Raw genomic sequence first — 16838 nt, 5'->3', positions numbered from 1 at the left:
TTTTTATTATTGTCACTTGTTTTTTTAATTCATTGTCTAATCATTTGGGTGGTAAAAGTTAAAGAGCATGTAACCAGGACTCAGGAAACTATCCTTAGCTAATTTTTTGACCTTGTGAATATTTCTTAAGCTGTCTGTACTTACTTTTTTTTTTCAAAATCCAGAGATTGAACTACCACATGAATAACCATCTTTCCAGTTTTAAATGTTTCAAGTTTCCATTTTTAAATTAATTTATATTGTTAGCCCAAAGGGAATCATTATAACTCTATTATGTTGCTATGGTCTCATTTTGACAAAACTTTAGAATACCTAGCTTGAGGTCTCCAATATTATTTGCTGACATTAATTCTCTGAAGACATAATTATATTTCGTTTATCAACTAAAGGCATGATCAGATAACCTTATCAGAATATAATTTAAAATGTGCTTTCAAGACAAAAATTCATGTACTAAAGATTTAAGCATGCGCCAGTTGAGTTACAAGCTGTTCAGGGAATTCAGATACTTCTAGGATATGCATAATATTTTGGTCACAGCATGTGTCTTCCTTTTCCAAACTACATTTCATTGACACACCATAATTAATTTGCTTTTAAATATATGTTCTCTTTATATTTCCCACCTGGCAAGAAATAAGCAAAATCAACTATTTAAGTTTTTAACTTGAAATAACTTTTAGAGAAATTAAAAAAAAAAAGTCATATGGGTTATATATCAAAAATACAAAAATTTCAAGAACGTTTTGAGTTTTAAGAGTTGACTATTCTTTAGCTTGGTACAAATAGGAAAGCTCACATTTTGTATTTCTTTAATGAGGTATGTATTTCATTAACTTGTAATGAGATGATTTAAAAGATAGGGTTGCAAATACCATAACAGTCTGCTACAGATTAAAGCTAATACCTTCCAAATGGTTGGAAACTGTGATATACTCCAGTCATCACCACCACCCCACAAAAGTAATTCTGGTATTTACACAAAAATATACTTTTTAAAAATTTTTAAATGGTGCTGCATGTTTAAACCTCATTAACTGTAATTTAACTGTATAAAAATGTATCTAAATGAACCTTTCCCACAATTCCTTAAGTTTTAGTCTTTATCTTACCACTGTGAGTGAAATGATTTCTGGGAATAATCTGTTCAAAACTTTTTCTGAGTGATAATTAGGGTTTCAAATGAAATAATCACAATATATAAATCTGAAAAAAAAACTATGTATAGGGTTTTACACAGTGTATACGATACCCTTGTGTCAATCTCTTATCCAATATTTGAGTAGGGAAATATGTTGTGTTACTGTAGGCTGAGTGGCAGAATTTCTCTGTATAGTACAAATGGGTAGTATTTTAATTTTCACTGATTTATCAGAAAATTATTCATATCATAAGATTAAATTATGTATAAGCAGTATCTTATTGAAAAAATAATTATTGCAAATGTTTAGTTGTATCATTATTTCATCATGTACAATAAAATAAGCAGTTTGTAGAAGACAGCTATGTAGGACTTTCAGAAAAAAATGATGATTCTTTCAGGTGCATTTGTTAATATTTCACCTGTCAGTCTTGACTTTCTAACTGAATTTAAAGCCGCATATATCTTCTGAGGTTCTGAGAAAATAGAAGAAACTAATTAAATAATGTGTGCCATAGTTTCAAAAGAGACGAATCTATTATTTTGGAAAACTTATTTTTACAAATTCGTATAAATAAGCCTATTTAGTGATAGCCAAATATAAGTCTTCACCCTTTTGCTTGTGACTAACGTGAAATTTAATTTAAAAAATTCTAAATTTAGTAAGGTTTTACAAATTAAGTTCAGTGACAGAGAAGCTCTAGACTGTTCTTAGGTTATGTAACTGTAGGTTTAAAGGCTCAGAAGAGCTGGGAAATGAGGTATTAGCACAACCTTCTCATTGCTGTCTCTCCAATGGGTCACCAAGTTGCACTTGAATTGTGCCCAAATCTGTTTATGGCAACTGTACTTATTATTTGAATTATATATTTAATTGATGTCACAATGAACTAATTAATATCATAGTAAAACAATGAGAAATGGAACAAAATTGTTATTTCTACAAAATCTCACTGAAAGTTTTGGAAATATTAGTAATATTAAGGTGAGTTGCTAAAGAGATAAATGCTAAATTATCTTTGCTCAGACAATTATAAAACATGGAAGAGAATACCATAAAATTCTGAAGCGAATCTACATCCAGAGGGCTTCATAAGTGTCTTGAATTACTAGCTCATCCTCAGTTGTCTGGTAATCACAGGCGGTACTTTATGGGTGTAACTTCTATAGAAAGACTCTGGAATTCCAGTCATTGGATCTACACCCAAAGACTGGCCTATGCTTTAAAAGAACTTGAATGGATGTACATATTTTACATTTTTATGGTGTATCTCTGTATCTATATGTGTCATATGTATGTTGTGCATCTTAATAGACTTAAATAATGAATCTTTCAATGGCTGTTTCTAATCGTTTGAGTATAGAGGGTATTTTTAAATTCCAGGCAAATTATGGATATTGTAAATGGAGTGGTGAACAAAGTGCTTGTGACTTTGAAAATTACTTTCCGTAGGGCAGAGGGTGAGATAGGTGTGGTGAGACAGACAATAAATATGAAAGCCGTTAATCAAAAGATAAATATAATTTACCTCTAGGTAATAAGTGCTATGAAGATACTATAAACATACAGAGTAATAAGAAATGACAATTACTTTGACTGTAGTAGTCAGGTAAAGCATCTTTGAAGAAGAGAAATTTGAGCAGAAACTTGAAAATAGTCATGAAAATGTCTGATGCAAGAGAACAACAAGCAGAAAAAGTTAGACATGTTTAAGAAACATTGAAAAGGTCATTGTTGCTAGAAAGTTGTGAATAACAGGTAAAATAAAAAAGTTAAATTCAGAGCGATGGGTAGGGGTCAATTCACATAAGGCTTTTTAATAATAAGTCTTGATAAGGGTGTTGATTTTGGTTAAAGTGCAATGGGAATCCACTGGAGAGTTTTAAGTAGGTATATTATATAATCTGATTTATACTCTGATTTCATTCAGGCTGCTTCATGGAGAGGCAAGAGGAAAAGCAACAGTGGAAGGTGCAGAATGTCAATGATTCGCATAGTAGCAGTGCAGATGACAATACACGATTTGATTCAGTATCTCTTTTTCTAGAAAGTAGCCAGTAGATAGATATTGGTATAACAGGAGTAAAAGAATAATAAAATATGACTTGTAAGTTTGGGTCTCAGCATCATTATCCAAGATGAGGCTGACCAGCGGAGAGTGGCTTTGGTGTATGCAGCATGTGGTAATCAAGTGATCGGTTTTGAAGAATAATTTCAAAATTGAGATGCAAGTTTGATATTTGGGTAAATATGTCACATAGGCAGTTGGATATACAACTCACGATCTCAGTAGAGGGGTTATAGTGGAGATAGAAATGTAAAAATCATCAGTATGTAAGTATATTTGAAGCCATAGTTCTGGATAAATTCATCTAGGAAAAGGGCCAGTACTGAAGAGAGAAGAAAGAAAATAACTGAGACATGAGCCATGCTTCCTTTAAGAGGTTGGGCCAGGGTGAAGGAGTTGAAATGGAGATTGAAAAGCAGTAGCCACGACGACAGTATAGAGAATTAGATAACTTTGTTGTAATAGAAAGTTAAAGGAAATGCTGTTTTGAGAAAGAATGGAGTCAGTAGTGTAAATGGTTGGGAAAGATAAAGACTGTTGTGGCTTTGATAGCATGTTAAGAGCCCTTCTCAGAACTCTTCTTGTGAGTAGTGAGAAAAAGCCTCGAGTTCCTTAAAGGTAAAGACATGAAGAAGTAGACCTCGAGAATATAAATGTCTCATTTAAGGAACTGTGCTACGAAGAGATAAATGTGTGGTAACCATAGAGGAAAACCAGAAGTGTAGAAGAGAGCTAATGTTAAGTGAGGCGTGTCACTGTATCAGTGATAGCAATGCATGTGGGAGAGAGAAATGGAGAATACAGAGAAGTGGGACAACCACAGAAGTAAAATCCTTAAGTAAGTAACAGAGATTGGTTCCCAGCATGATTGTAGAGATTGATCTTAGATGAATGAAAGGCATTTATTTTATTGTGAGAGAAGGAAATACAGAGTAAATCAGTTCACATGCAGAGGGTAGATTTGTATTCATAAAGCAAATCTACTCCCATTTGACTATTTGATCTTGGGCACTGCTCTGAGTCCAACTGCTCAGGTTCATTTCTTTCACCTGGCCTCTGAGAGCGTTCTGATCTTGTGCAAGTAACTCGACCTCTCTGTGGCTTAATTCCTTACTCTGTATAGTATATGTCTGCCTTATGAGGTTTCTGCCTTATGGTTAATACACTTTGAGTAGTATCATAATTTTTTGTAGATGCTAAGCTAGACGCTAAGAATGAGAAGACAAATAGAAGGGGATTTGGGAAAGTTTTGTTTTTGTTAACATATTCTTTGTCCTGACAGCCTACTTAAATGTTTTAAATATATGAATATATTAAATACCCACAACATCTCTATTAGAAATATAAATAAGAAACTTGCCTAAGGTTACACAGCTGGTAAGTGGCAGAGCTAGTATTAATACTAAGAGAGTCTGCCTCCAGAGCCTGAAATCCTGAAATCCTTTCTTTTCTTAAGAGGGATTTTTTTTTTTTTTTTTTACATTTGAAGTATAAAATACATAGAATATCAACAAAGAAGATATACAGATAACAAAGAAACACATGAAAATATGTTCAAAATTATTAACCATTAGAAAAAATGCACATTAAAATTTATAAGATATTACACCAATCAGAATAGGTAAAATAAAAGAAAAAAAAAAGTAGTGATAACACCAAATGCTGGTGTGTATGCAGAGAAACTAGATCACCATGCATTGTTAATGGGCATTTAAAATAGTATAGATATTCTGGGAAGCAGTTTGTCAGTTTCTTTCAAAACTAATAATGGATTTACTGTGCAACTCAGAAATTGCACACTTGGGCATTTAGCTTGCAGAAATACTTATTTCCATGCAGGCACCTATACATGGATGTTTATAGCAACTTTATTCATAATAGCCCCAAACTCGAAACTACCCAGTTGTCTTCCAATGGGTGAATGGTTAAACAAACTGTGGTTCATTCACACCATGGACTATTACTCAGCAATAAAAAGGAACAAACTATTGCTACATACAACAACTTGCATATACCTCAAGGAATTATGCTGAGTAAAAAAGCCAATCTCAAATGGATATATACTGCGTGACTCCATTATGTTACAATTGTGAAATAACATAATTAGAAAAATGTAGAACAGATAACCATTTGCCAGGGTTTGGGGATGGGGAAGAAAGAGAAGTTGTGTGGCTATCAAGGGCTACTACAGAGTAATATAATTTACTATTACTACAGGGGATATAATAGTGAGTATTTTGATTATGCTGATAGCTATGCAAGGCTACACATTAATAAAATTTCATTGATCTATGTACACAAAAGAGGGCATGTATAACCTTTATATCTAAATAAGCTCTATCAATTGTGTTAATATCAATATCTTTCTTTTGATATTCTAATGTTGTATGAGATGTTAAATTTGGGGGAGTCCGGGGGAAGAATGCACATGATTCCCTTGTACATTTTTTACAACATTCCATGAGTCTATACATGTTTGAAAATGAAAAAAAAAAAAAGTTTTTTTTTAAAAAATACATAATGCAAAACACAAATATGTGCCATTCCCAAGTGCAGCTCAATGAATTTTCAGACGTGTACATGTCCATGTAACCACCATTCAGACAGAGAAATAGAAACATTCCACCACCCTACAATATTTCCATATGCCTTTTCCCAGTCAGTATCCACTCATTCAGACTTCTATCATCACTCTGACTTCTATAACAATCCATAATTTATCTTGATCTTGGAATTTTGCGTAACTGGACTGCAAGGATATATACTCTTATGCATCTGGCTTCCATCCATATTGATGCATGCATCAACCATTGTTCTTTTCCGTCGCTGTGTGAAATTCCACTGTGTATATATACCACTTTTTTTTTTCTTTTTCACTTTACTTTGCTATTGATGGACATTAGTGTTGCTTTCAGTCTCTGGCTATTTTGAATTAAACTGCTATGATTGTTCTTGCACGTGTGTTTTGGTATATACATTTTTCCCCATTGGAACTGTGCCTAGAAGTAAATTACTTTAGTAGCTACAATCAAACAATTTTGAATCGATTACACTTCCACCTGCAAAGTATGAGAAATACAATTGTTTTACATCTTTGTTAGCACATAGAACCTGTGATCATAACCTCTATGCTAAATATAGGAGTAAGGAAAGTGTAAAATAATCATAGCAGAGGGTAACAAAATAACTTTAGTTGGAAAGTATGGTACGATTATTGACATGAATAAATATCCACTTGAAATTTCATGATCCTAATTTTAAAGGAAAATGAGTGGTCCTGACTGTAATTTTCTCCATCAAACTTCATCTCCTTGGGTGCTGGTATAGGTTGTGGTATGTAATCGAGGGGTTTGGGGAAAGCAAAGAGAACAGATTGGAGTCCTTTGAAGCAGTTAACACTTTGTAGCCAGGAAGTTTGTTGACGGTGATAATAAGGAGAGATGGTGTATGCTTCAAAAAGTGACGATTGCTATATTTTGGGGTATTGTATGTTTCATGTACTTTTTAAAATCTCAATATCTCCTTTGCATCTTTTAAAACTTCTTTACACATCTTTCAGAAAATGTGCAAATTTGTGGTATCTGTAAGAAATTAGATAATCACAGCAGATGAAATTAGGGTAATATGTCATTGTTTATTCATTAGTATCTCCTTTTTGCTTTTATGCTGCTTATACTATTTTTTCATTAGCAAAGCCCATTATTTGATATTCTCTGTAGAATTTCGCGTAGTTGAAAGTTTACATATTCTATAGTATTTCCGTTTTCTTTTAAAATTTTTAGAAACATAACAGGAGATAGTGTTATTATCACAAATTTCTGATTCCAGTTTGCCACATATTTGTTAAACCTATTTTATAATCCTGTCATTTGATATCTTTCATTAAGACTTTCCTTCAGAGATGGCATTGCTTTTTCATATTCTACCTCCTAAGGAGTCTTAGCCAAGGAATGTCTTTCAGGAAAACAAGATAGTCTTTTTTTTTTCTTTTTTTTTAATCTCAAAGTTGTTTGAGACTTCATAGAAAAGCAGCTTTTATTTTATCATCACCTTTAGGTTTTCATCTCTTTTTGCAAATAAGCCTGTTAAGAGCTTAGCTGTACACACACATGTGTTTATAGCTCTGCACTGTAAAAAGTTTCATGATTCTGTTGACTGGGTCACACCTTTTAAAAACATTATTTTACTCTCATTATATAGAATTCTTGACCAAGAACTTTGGCTAGAGTGACTTTAACTTTTATTGTGTTCTTCTGCAATTATATATAAAAAATAATTTAAAAATTCCTACTACATAGTAAATTGAATTTTTCCAAAAATATTTTTAAATGAAAAGTCCATTCTTAAAATTTCTAGAAAATACCTCTTTCTATCTCATAATAACTTAAAATATAGACTGATTCCTAGTGGTAGAATAGATCTATCCACTGTAATGGGAAATACTATGATTTTTAGTGATTTTAGTGGCTACTTCTGATAGAATACTTCATGTTTCAATCTGCATATGCCACATGATTTTAAAGGTAGTTGGAATGACCTTGTAGGTGAAAAATAGTAAATTAGTTCTTCTTTATATTATTTATAAAAGTATATTTGTATTATTACAATATCGTTTAACATGTTTTTATCAAGAACATTTATAATAGTGACTTTTATAAAGGACAAATATTATAGTAGATTTCAAGTTTCCAGATATAAGGAGAGTCAAGTTTCAACTTCCTCCTAATTTCAAAACCTCACATTTTGTCTTACTTTCTTACCATGTTGAGAAAATTTGTTTAGGGGTACAGATATTATTGTTATTCAGTGCAGTAACTCATGTCGTGTAAAGCTACCAATCAGATAGTTTTAAAAAATTATTTTATGGAGAGAAGATCTTAGATGGGAAGATTGAGACTGACTCTATTCTCAGCATTAGCATCGTCTACATGCAATTGATTGCAAAAACAAAACAAAACAAAAAAAACAGAACCCAATTCTGACTTTCTTAAGCAAAAATTAGGAGTTATTAAAAGGCTATGGAGCGCCACAGAATGAGTGAGGAGTCTGGGGACCAGGCTTGGCACTAGGAGATATGCTTAAAGACAAAAAGCCAGAGGCACAACAGCTATATTTTAGCAGAAACAGGGTACGACTTTCCGAGGCTCTAGAACATGGTCTGTACAGCATCCTTAATTTATTCTTCCTCATTCTTTGTGACATTCATTCAAGAGACAAGGCCTGGTTTGGGCCATCTAATTAGCTGTGACAAAATAACATGCATATGCACTGCCTACCAGCGCAGAGCAAGACATTCTTGCCCTTCTGGTGTTGGCAGTGGATGGCAGAGCATTGACTTTCAACAAGATGACACATACATAGTAGGTAACTTGCCAAATAGGAAACGAGGATGGAAGCTCATCGATTCAAAAAAGATATCAAAATTACAAATGATCTCTTTTCCATTAAAAAATATATACATACACAAGTGTGTACATATAATATGTTAAATATATTTATATATAAATTAACTAAACATATACACATGTGTATTTCATATAAATATGCACATATTGTTTACCCACATATTTCAGAAGATGTAAAAGTCCTCGGGGGGGGAAAAATCAAGAAGTCCTTTTTTTTTTTTTTTCCTATGATTTTTTTCCCCCTCCTTTACCTGAGCCATAATAATTTAACCTAAAGAAAAAGTATCCTGACTGCTTGTTTCCTTGACCTCTGCACGATAAATCTGTGTGCTATGTGAATAAAATACATATAAATATGTTTCAATTATCTCGTCCTCTAATATTCCAACAAAATGCACAACCATTCCATTATTTATCTTCCCAACCAGAAAAAGTGAGCAGAAATTAGTTGCTTATTTTAATATGGAATGGACAAGTGACGCGGCCACAGATGCTACGGGATGTGTCCCACATACTGACCCTGTGGCCCTGAGAAAGCTCCATGACATGCTTCCAGCAGTCTCTCTTCGGCAGGGGCCTGCACACCCTGAGGAAGCTGTGGACAGAGCTAACCTTTCCCAGCTGTGCCCTGAGCCCCCACGCCTTTCACTCAGCGCCTTGCTGTGTAGAGGCTCCGGGGCTTCCAGCAGCTCCAGCTACAGGAGGCCTGGCTAATTAGACCTCTGCTTTTGGTGGATTTTCAAATGATATAGTTTAAACTTCTGATACAAAGTGGCAGTTTCTCATTCTCAGGCTGCATGTCAGAAGGGGAACTGGAATCCCTAGTCTAAAAAGTGTTAAAATGTGAATCTGTAATTAGAGATGAGGCAAAGTAGAATACTATCATTTCAGATATTAACCAGGAGATCGACAGTTAGATACGTAGATAAACAGATAATTACAAAGTTGGAAGATGGTCCCACTCCAGACTTATAAAGTCTTGGAGGAAAAGAAGTGCTTCCATTTTATTCCCCTAATGTTTACTTAAAATATATATTTTAAAGAACAAAATATAGCTATATTTACAATTTTGAAATCATACCTAAAGCTCTATTATTTACAAAGTAAGGAGTAATCTAAATATAATAGATTGTATTTGGATTACAACACTGAACAGTTAAGAAAATAATTCTCCACTTAGTTTGTTCCTGTCTACAAAAGTAGGGTCACTCTTAAATTCAAACTCTTCATGACAATGACCCACAGTTTTTAATAAGAAATACCTAAAGAACTTACAGAATTGTAGATAGTTTCCTCTTGGTCTTCCTTGATATTTATATTTTCTATTAAAACATAAAAGAATACATGCCAGCTTATTTCCCATCGTAACCTGCTAAAACTTTTTGGCCTTTATAAGTTGCAGTACAACAATACAGTGTTTTCTAGTGTTTAGAGATGGTTTCCCCCCAAAAAAAACCTCACTTAGGGAACAAAGTTGGCTCATGTCCTTCACAGATGCAGTCAGCAGGGCTTGACAACAAAAGTGGAAAATGCATACATCCAATGTGATCGAGGTAATCTTAGTCGTAATTGAAGCCTCTTGCCTTTCCCTTTGGAAGCCCTGAGTCTGCTCAGAAGCAGAAGTGGGTTAAGAGAAAGGACAGCTGCGTTTCATTTGAGAGTTGACAGGTCATCAAACATTAGTGGTTCTTGCTTAGTTCTTAACATTCTTTTCCCTGTTCTGATTTTATTTTCATACCATGCTCTTCACTGTAAATTAATTTTTCAGCCCATACGTCCAAACTAATTTTTACTTCAAGACCCAGCTGGTCTCATACCTTCCTGCCCTCATCTTTTCCTCTGTTTGGTTATTTTATTGTCATTTCTTTATTCTTAGGCTTTAGTGAAACACTCCCTGCCCCCCACTTCCCTGCTGAGCCACCTCACCAAACACAAAGTCATTTTATAGCAGTTACTCTTAACTACCAAGAAGAAAAAATTGAAAACAAACCTCATTATTTGTAAGTGGAAGTGTGAGAGGAAAAGTAATCCTTCATGTTTTCGTACTCACAGGTTCTCTCTTTCGTTCACGCTCTCGCTCTCTCTATCTCTTTTCCCCAGTTTAGAAGTAGATGAGAGTATCTGACACAGAAGCATATTTTATGTCCCTAAACTGGGGGAGAATGACAGGAAATAGTTCTAACCAGGGATAGAATGACCAACTTTTGCCCCTCGTGGTACATGTGCAGAGTGCTCACATTGCTGAGAAAAGACCCCTTTGCCAGAGGTTTTTGCAAGTCAAATACATTTATCTTCACTATTCTTTCCTCCTCCCCTATTAAATTCCTAAAACTCCATGAAAAATGATTAGGCAAGGCATGGGGAGAGTCTGCTTTCTCCAGTTATAGCACAAAAGAACTATTTTTTCCTGCTCATTTTTAATTTTTTTAAAAATTTCTAATTTAGCCCCCCTCTGCCTTTACATCATTGGGTCTGATATAGGATAAGTTGCTTCAAATACTTTTGGAAAATTGACAAACAAAAACATGGAAATAAAGTTAGCCACAGTAGTAGATGTTTGTTCAGACCTGACTAAAGGAACAAAAATTGGATTCAAGGACTCTCTCTCATTCCAATTTGAACTTAACCTCTAGCAATACTGAAATGACTTCCTTCTTTATAACTTATATTTTTAGCTCTCTGATACGGACAGCAGCCACCTCACAGCTTAGGTGAATTGAAAGGGGGTTGCTGGATGAAGAGGACTGGCTGCTCTCCCCCGGCCAGGCTTCTGCAGCCTCTTCCACTGCAGCAGTTGCCCTCAGGGCTGAGGTGATGGACACTGGAGCCACTCTGCAGGTTCTAGTACAAGGAGGGGCTGTTCATTACCTACAATTCTTGGAAAATAAATTAAGTCCAGGCTCCAAGAGAAGTTTTCCAGCTTTCCCTGAGATAAGTCTCCTTGTACCCACTGAAGTGGGGATGGAAGCATCTCACTTCCAGGACACGCTCCCTTCAGGTTGAGGCAGCCATCCAGGTAAAGGGAAGGCCAGGAAAAGCCTGATTCAGATTCGTAATTGAGAAGAATTCCCAAGTCTGTGGAGACAAGAGTCACATGGTATTCGTATCAGCTATGTAATTATTTGTGTGTACATAATTCATTCTACAATTATTTATATTACTGATTAGCTTCCATTTTTTTAAATCTTGACCAAGTAATTATAAAATGTATATTTTATATGGCAACACAGTTACAGATATGTATTTAACCTAAACAAATTTTCAAAAAACAATAATCTTACCTCTTGTACTCTATTTTATATCCTATTTTATTAAAGATAAATGATGGTCAAATCTATACCATGACCCACCCACTAATGGGTAGTGATACAAAGGTTGAAAAACACTACTAAGCCAGATACTGTAGTAGATGCTGGTCACATAAATATGAATTACAAATAAATCCAACCCTTAAGAAATTCAAAGTCAAGTAGAGGAAAATAAAAAATACTACACAATTGCGAGACAGAATGCTGTTTACTATGAGAGAGAAAATAGTAAATCACTATTGAAACAAATTGTTTGGCTACCTAACTTGGTTTGTTGTTATTGTTGTTGTTTTTTGAGGGGTAGTAAGACAGTACATGGGGAAAAGCTTTCTGAAACAAAGCATCAAAGCTGAATGTTAAATGATGGATAAGAGATGAACAGGGAGGTGGAAGGGGTCAGGGAGTTTCGTAATAAAACAGCATGTGCAACGGCGCAGTTGACTGCAAACTTTTCAAAGTGCAAGAACCTTGATATGAGAAAAGACCAGGTATGATAGAACCCTGAGAAAAAATGAGGCTGGAGTCGAGGGCAGGAGCCACACGCTGAGGAAGACTGCCATACTAAGTATGGGCTATATCCTGGAGCCACTGCAGCTCCACAAAATAATGATAAGAAGGGAAGGAACGCAAGCAAACTTGTACTGATCAATTTTATTCTGGGTGCAGAGAAGGCAGTGGGCTGGAGGGGTCACCTGGAAACGGAAAAACAAGTTACGGACCTTGAATTTAAAATCGTTGATCTAGTTGGCTGAATAAAGGTGCCCTGAAGAGGCCCACATTCTAATCCCTGGAACCTGTAAATAAATTGAGTTAAATAGTAAAAGTAATTGAGGAAACAGATGGAATTAAGGTTGCTAGTCATTATCTGACCTCAAAATAGATTATTCTGGATTATCTAGTTGGTACCAATGTAATCACAAAAGTTCTTAAAAGTGGCAGAGGAAAGCAGAAGAGGAGGTCAGAGTGATACAGTGTGTTAATTCAACCCACTATTGTTGGCTTTGAGGTGGAGGTAGGGACCATGAGCTAAGAAATGTGGGTGGCCTCTAAAAAAAAAGAAAATGCAAAATAAATTAAACAAAAACAAAAACACCCAGCAGATTTCACCCTCAGAGCCTACAGAAAAAACACAGCCCTGCCAACATTTTGACTTTAGCCCATGAAGAATGATGTCAGACTTCTGCCCTACTGAACTGTAAGAAAATAGATCTGTGTTGGTTTAAACCACTAAGTTTGTGGTTATTTGCTACAGCAACAATAGAAAGCTAACAGAGTTGGCAAATTAGTTTTATTGGGATAGGTTGCAGGGAAGGTGAGGTAAGTCTCTCTCATGCAATGTGGCACACTCTCTGAGTTCTTCCTCAGGACGTTCTTGCTGGAGCCCTTACTTAGCCTGACTCTTTCCATGGGGTCTGTGGGCACTGATGAACTCAAACTGAATTTATCAAGCAAATTTCAGAAGTTCTATAAAGCACTTCCTCATTAACATTTCGTCTTTTCCAATAGTCATTTGCCTACCTTTAGAAGTGAGCATTAAGTTTTATCTCTCAGTGCCAGGATTTATTAAAACCTTATTCTAATATTAAGGTTGTACATCAAAATAACAGAAGAAGCACTTGGTAAGATCACAAGCTATGATGCTTGGAAATACAGGGAAATATGTCTAAATGAGCTAATAAAATGAACTATTCAATAGACAATTGAAAAAGTAAGATATGTAAAGTTAAATGGATCACTAAAATTTCTTTTGTACTTAATTATTCTATGCAGTGATAGCACTACAATTCAGTTAATTAGGTCTGATCTTCCTTGAAAATGAAATGAAAATTTTAATTCACATTTTAAGTTCACCATATATATCCTTATTCAAATTTATTAGAGATAAAATTTAGGTATTAAAATGTATATATGTTTATTTAACTGTCATGTGAAAATAATTGCACAGCTGGATAAATAGCGGTCACTTCTCCCAGCCCCATAATAGTGTCCCTCAACAAAAAGTCTATAAGGCACTTCTGTTTCCTCCAAGTAAAAGCATTATGTGACAGAAAATATAAACAAGGAAGTACATTAACAATAACGTTTGAGAATATTTTATTTTAGTGACTTAAGGATAAATTTTGAGAAATTAAATTGGAACTTTAATTTGTTCATATTGTTTCAACATATATGTAGATGAGACAGGCAACAATTCCCCTGAACAATTTCTGGACTATCCTAACTTTCATCTCTACTTAACATCAGCTACAGTCCCTAGGAAAAATCCATGAATTTAACCATTACCTGGAAACGCTTTACCTTGAAAAATCACAAATTACTTTAATACTCTTTGACTACATTCTTCCATTCTTCAGTCTCACTCTAAAAGCCCCAATATACCCACTTTTTAAACTAAAAGATACCCATACTTCCCGATACTTTTCCCCCAGCCTATCAGATTTCCTCACTGCTTAATCATTTCTCACTTTCTCCCTCCCTGCCCCCCACCCACATGCCCAACACTAGTAACTCTCTTTCTTCAACTCCTATGGACAGAGCTAAAAATCAATGGACTATGTATACCACTCCTGCAAATACTGACCTATAATACTGGTTGCAATCTTTTAATTGTCCTTGGTTCATTAGTGATGATAGGCTTGCCTACGCTGCCATAACAAATAAATCCAAAAATCTCAGCTGTTTAACAGAACAAGGCTTATTTTCTGCTCATATTGTACTCTGATAACATTTGCTAGCCCTTCTCCACTTACACCTCTTCCATTTGGAACCCATAACCTTTAAGATTTTCACAGCCTGGAAGAAGGGAGCAGAGAACAAGCACACCCACTCTAAACTTCCTTGGACTGGATATGACACATCATTTCTGTTCACAAGAAGCCTCCTAGATGCAGGAACGCTTAGGAAATGTAGAGAACAAGATGGATGTTTGCTAAACACTAACAATGTCTGACACGTGGTTACTTAACTCTATTTTTCTCAATGTCTTTTCAAATTTTTCCACTTTCCTTAAGGCTTTAAATCAACTTTTGTTTCCTCCTAAATCTGTCTTGCTTCCCTTCATTCTCTGTAGATTGTACTTTCTTATTTCCATTTGAACTTTGAATATTTTAGATTTGATCTCCTTCCATTTTCCGACCCCATTTATTCCTCACCATTTCTCTTCTGTCAGGCCAATTTCTCCACCCTCATCCTCCTTCACCAAGACCATGCTTCCTCTGCTTCCTTTATTCTCTATCTTTAGAGTACCTCTTTTATCCTAGGATCTTTTCTTCAACTCATGCTCATGTTTTTGTTTTTTAATCTATCCTAAATAGTTCTGGTTGCTTACTTCTCATGATGCCATTGTAATCTAACTTTTGCTCTCACAAGGTTTTTGAACTTTCTCTTTACAAGGTCCACATTACAAAGGACATTTACAATCTTTACCTTACTATACTTATCAACATTTAATTCTGAAAACTTTCTTTAACTTGTATTGAAAAAGAGCATACTTTTTTTGAGTCATTTTCTATCTTTGCTTTTTCCTCTTCATTGATTTTTCTCCACCAGCCTTTTTAATACTGATATTCCTGGAGGCTTAATGCATTAATGCAGGAATATATATATATATATATATATATATATATATATATATATATAATAGTAGCTTCAGCAGCTATTCTTTTCACTTTGCACTCTCTATGCAAGACATTCTCAAATTTCATGTTTTCAAAGACCTATTAATATCAAAATGGCTCTAAAAGTCTTCCCAGTCAAGGTCACTTCCAAGACTTTAAGACCTTTAAAGTCAATTGCCTTTTAACCACTCCAATTAGATGTTCTAAATATACCTAAAAAAAAAAAAAAAATTTAAAAGTGAATTCATTTTCTCAACACCATTATTCAGTTGATACTTTTCTTGAAGCCTGTGACAACATGTTCCACCCTGACACCAAAGTAAAATCCTTATCAACACCTTTTTCCATAGCACCAATAGAAGCCTTGACCCCCTCTCTTATCTGTCCAAAGACCAACCAATGGTGAAAGCCCATCACTATGTGTATTTCTTAAGTCTATGTGCAACAGTTCCTACTGCCACTGCCACAGTTCCGGTACTCTCAGCTTTATTGCAATAATAGTCTCCTAAATGATCTTCTTTCTAATTCAACATTTCTAAGACTCTTTCATACCCATAACCTCAGGTAATGTCACTCTACTGCTTAAAATTCTTCAGTGACTTCTCACTACCCACAGAATAAAGTCCACATCCCTCAGTGGGGCATATAAAAGTCTTTGCCATCTGGCCATTGCTTGCCAGCCCAGCTTCACAAACTCTTTACTCGTCTTGTATGTTGTGCTCTCACAGCACCAAGCTATTAGAAATGTGAGAACACACTATGCTGTTTCCTCCCCTGTGCCTTTGATCATGCTGTCCCCTTTCCCTGGAGCATCCCTTCTGTTCCCTTCAGCAAGGCAGTTCCACCTTTCCTTCTCATTCTTCACAACGATGTCATTGGTCTATATAGTCCTTTGCTTATGTGCCATCGGAAAGACTTGAAAAATTAGGTACACCTTCACACATTTTCAAGTTGGTATCTTAAAATTTTTCATTATATGTTTAAGTAGTTACCAAAAAATATGATCTTCAATGCAATATAAATATTTATATTATATAGCAGGTGTAAGCACACTGCCTACCGCACAAGGCCCAAATCAGCCCACTACTCGGTTTTGTAAATAAAGTTTTATTGGAAGCTAGCAATATTCACCCCTTTGCATATTGTCTTTGGCTGCTGTTGTGCTACAACAGCAGAGTTTAGTAGTTTAGTAGTAGTGGTGGTCCACAAATTCTAAAATGTTTGCAATCAAGGCCTTTACAGAAAAGTCTGTGAAACCCTGGTTTAAAGTCAACTCTCACCCCACTTTTAAAAATGTA

The sequence above is a fragment of the Rhinolophus sinicus genome, linkage group LG05 (genome assembly GCF_036562045.2).
Source record: "Rhinolophus sinicus isolate RSC01 linkage group LG05, ASM3656204v1, whole genome shotgun sequence".
Lineage (NCBI taxonomy): Eukaryota > Metazoa > Chordata > Mammalia > Chiroptera > Rhinolophidae > Rhinolophus > Rhinolophus sinicus.
Note: the sequence above shows the minus strand (reverse complement) of the source record.